We start from the raw sequence: 4,411 nt of genomic DNA, 5'->3' as shown, positions 1-4,411 counted from the left end.
GCCCAGCTAATTTCTTTTTGTATTTTTAGTAGAGACGGGGTTTCACCGTGTTAGCCAGGATGGTCTCGATCTCCTGACCTCTTGATCCTCCTGACTCGGCCTCCCAAAGTGATGGGATTACAGGCGTGAGCCACCGCGCCCGGCCCCCAGTCTATTTTTTAGGTGTAAAGGTGTCAGGCAGATCGCGATTCCCAGGCATCCCGCAAAGTAGGCTGGTCACCTTGGGGGCGACCTTTACCGCTCAAAAATTCGTCTCACATTAGCAGTGAGGATTCGGGCGTCACCTCGAATCATTATTTTCCTTACTCATAAGTTTAAGGCAAAGTACTGGGAATTTAAAAAAATAAATTAGGTTATTTTAGTGAGAGAGAAAGAGCAAGAGAGTGAGAGAGAGAGAAAGAAGAAGAGGAGGAGGAGGAAGAAAGGAAGGAAGGAAAGAAACCATTATATTTTAAATGAAGTAACTCAGGAATGGAAAAGCAAACATCGTATGTTCTCACTTTTTTGTTTTGTTTTGTTTTTTGAGATGGAGTTTCGCTCCGTCGTCCAGGCTGGAGTGCAGTGGCGTGATCTCAGTTCATTGCAATCTCTGCCTCCCAGATTTAAGCGATTCTCCTGCCTCAGCCTCCCGAGTAGCTGGGATTACAGGTGTGTACCACTAGGCCCGGCTAATTTTTGTGTTTTTAGTAGAGACAGGGTTTCGCCATGTTGGTCAGGCTGGGCTGGAACTCCTGACCTCAATTGATCCACTCCCGCCTCAGCCTCCCAAAGTGCTGGGATTACAGGCGTGAGCCACCGCGCCCGCCTTGTTCTCACTTACAAGTGGGAGCTAAGCTATGAGGACCCAAAGGCATAAGAATGATACAATGGGCTCTGGGGACTTGGGGGAGGGGTGAAAAGGGGGTAAGGGGTAAAAAACTCCGTATCAGATGATGGGTGCACCAAAACTCAGAAATCACCACTAAAGGACTTTTCCATGTAACCAAACACCACCTGTTCCCCCAAAATTACTGAAATAATAACAATAAAATAAAAATAAGTTAAAAAAAAAAAAAGCCCCTAAACCCGTTAAGATAAGGCAGGACTGGCGGGTTGGGGCCAGATCACACAGGGGTTTGACATGTGTGTGTTTAGAAATGTATTTATTTATTTTTAGAGATGGGTTCTTGCTATATTGCCTAGGCTGGACTTGAATTCCTGGATTCAAGTAATCCTCCCACCTAAGCCCCCCGAGAAGCTGGGACTATAGGTGCATGCCACCATACCCAACTTAGACATATATTTAATTTTATGAATCAAAAGCCTTGATGCACCAAGAGTTTATCCAGAGCAGGGTGTGGAACTTGGAAAGGGTTTATAGCAGGAAAGTGACCACAGCATGAGCCCAGCTAGACCATGCACCGAGTGGCCTTGGGCAAGTCGTTTATTCTCTCAGAACCGGTTTCTTCTTGTAGAAAAGGGGACCATGTTGGTCCCTAACTCACAGCGTGGCTGGGAGCTTTAAACAAGGCCATAAAAACAGTAAGTTCTGCCATGTATTCAGAGCTAACTATATGTCCTAATCACTTTACATATATTATTACCCCCATTTTAGAGAACAAAAAACATCGTTCCGGTGCAGTCCTTAAGGCGGCTTGGGTTCAAATCCCATCTCTGCCACTTATGGATGTTTCCCTGTCTGTAGTATGAGGAGAATAAAGGTGCCTATTCGTGAGGATTAAATGAGACAACACATGAAGGGCATTTAGAATGACAAATAAAAAGAAAAAGAAAGAGAAAAAAATAACATATGAAAGGCATTTAGAATTATTCCTAGTACATACAAGCAGTCAATAAATGTTAGTAAGACATTGAAGCCTGTGCAAAATTGCTCACAATTTTCTCACAAACCAACTAGGAGAAAAAGAAAGAGACAATCCCACTTCTATGCAATGCATGATGAATATTAGTGGCAGATATAATCAACACGAAATTACACAGTACTTAATTGAATCTCTTTTTTTTTTTTTTTTTTTTTTTTGAGACGGAGTCTCGCTCTGTCGCCCAGGCTGGAGTGCAGTGGCGCGATCTCGGCTCACTGCAAGCTCCGCCTCCCGGGTTTACGCCATTCTCCTGCCTCAGCCTCCCGAGTAGCTGGGACTACAGGCGCCCACTACCTCGCCCGGCTGGTTTTTTGTATTTTTTAGTAGAGACGGGGTTTCACCGTGTAGACCAGGATGGTCTCGATCTCCTGACCTCGTGATCCACCCGTCTCGGCCTCCCAAAGTGCTGGGATTACAGGCTTGAGCCACCGCGCCCGGCCAATTGAATCTCTTAACGTGTCTATCTTATTTTCATTGACGGTTATTATTAATAATTAGTAATAACCATTCATTATTTATAAGATATTCCCCACCAGGCCTTAGTATTCTGGGGGTATATAATGCAGGGTTTTTAGAATGAAACAATTAATGAATAAAGTACTCTATAGATTATCAATAGGTCCAAAGCATCATAAATGTATGTCTCCAGACCTGTTAACACCAGAGTAATAAATACATTTTCTTGTAATTTTAATTTAAAAAGCCAGAAACTCAGGATCTGGAAGAATTTGCTTTAAAAATAAATAAGGTGGGCGTGGTGGCTCACGCCTGTAATCCCAGCACTTTGAGAGGTGGAGGCGGGCGGATCATGAGGTCAGGAGTTCGAGAGGAGTCTGGCCAACATAGTGAAACCCCGTCTCTACTAAAAATATAAAAATTAGCTGGGCATGGTGGCAGGCGCCTGTAGTTCCAGCTACTCGGGAGGCTGAGGCAGGAGAATCGCTTGTACCCGGGAGGCGGAGGTTGTGGTGAGCTGAGATCGTGCCACTGCACTCAAGCCTGGGCAAAAGAGCGAGACTCCATCTCAAAATTAATTAATGAATTAATTAAAAGCCAGTAGCAATAAAATTTGTTTAATTATACAGTTTTTTAAAATATGAAATAATAAAACAGCAAAATTAACCTTCGAAGATAAAAACTAAGTGAAAAAAAGAAACCGAAAATTAAAAAGCCAAAATATTAAAAACAAAGGCACATAACCTTCGCACCTTTCCAAACTAGGATTCGTACAGATGCCACCTAAATGAAAAACACTCTCTGCTCGCTTTTCCCAGCCTCTGCCTCCGCCAAGACTCTTAAGTCATAGCGACTTCTGGGCCACCATTGTCCTCATCCAGAATCCGCTTTCTCCCTTTTCTAAAAAAATTCCACTAGCCCTACAAACGTGGCCTCTTTGGGAAAGCTTTCATTTTGGAAAAAAAAAAAAAAAAAAAAAGCGGGGGGAGGGGCAGAGGGGTCGGTCTGGGATCTGACCTTGAAAAAGGCTTTTGATTCATCAAATTTAAATATATTAAAAATCACACGCACACATACAAGTTACATTTCTATACCAGGATTCATTCCGGGGGGGGGTGGTCTGGATAAAAGCCACTACCAAAGCGCTATAGGAGAAAACCAAACCATGAGCGCGTTCAATCTTAGTGTTTTGAACTCGCCTCCAGATTGTTTTCCCGAATTGCGGCTGCGCAGACACTCGGGGGTGGGATGAGAATCAACACTCCCCACTGCCTCCCTACCCGAGTGACATTGGGCATGGAACAAGAGACCTGACAGGGTCCAACAGAGACAGGGGGATGGGCTCAGAGCCTCTTTCCAGGCCCGACAGTCTCTGGGGCAACAGGTGATGTCCGGGAAGAGGCGGAGCCAGGCCAAAGCTCTGAGGGCCAAAGACAGCCGTTGGGTTAATCGATTGTTCTTTGGAGCAGCTTGGACACTTTTAGAGGGTGGGCTCTATAGGTGAAAGACCCGCAGGCGGACCGATCAGAAGTTCCTGCTCTGATGGCTGGGGATGTGCAGAACTAGAGGATGCGGAGCCGATTGACAGCAGACCTGATAGTAAGAGAGAGGTTAGACCCTATAGTTTTTCCGCGAGGAGGGGGCGGGGATTGGAACTTGATTGATAGCATTCCGACCAGTGAGAACGTCTGAATCAGGGGTTCTTGAGTAGTACGTGTATTTTGGCAGTGGAGAGTTGGTCCTTGCTTTGACTGACCCTCTTATCACCCAATAAACATGCCCACTTGAGTTGGGGGCGGGGCGACTGAGTGCAGAAAAGACGGGACCTTGTCCTTGTCCTCGTTTCCCTTAAAGAGGAAACCCAGTTCCACCAGGAGCTCCCTACCCGCTTATCTGTTTTTTATTTTATATTTTTTATTTTTTTGAGACGGAGTCTCGCTCTGTCGCCCAGGCTGGAGTGCAGTGGCACGATCTCGGCTCACTGTAACCTCTGCCTCCCGGGTTCCAGCGATTCTCTTGCCTCAGCCTCCTGAGTAGCTGGGATTACAGGCGCCTGCCATCACACCCGGCTAATTTTTGTATTTTTAGTAGAG

This window comes from Colobus angolensis, unplaced genomic scaffold, assembly GCF_000951035.1.
Source record: "Colobus angolensis palliatus isolate OR3802 unplaced genomic scaffold, Cang.pa_1.0 Scaffold176, whole genome shotgun sequence".
In the NCBI taxonomy this organism is placed as follows: Eukaryota; Metazoa; Chordata; class Mammalia; order Primates; family Cercopithecidae; genus Colobus; species Colobus angolensis.
The sequence above is the reverse complement of the archived record's forward strand: the minus strand, read 5'-3'. Positions refer to the sequence as shown.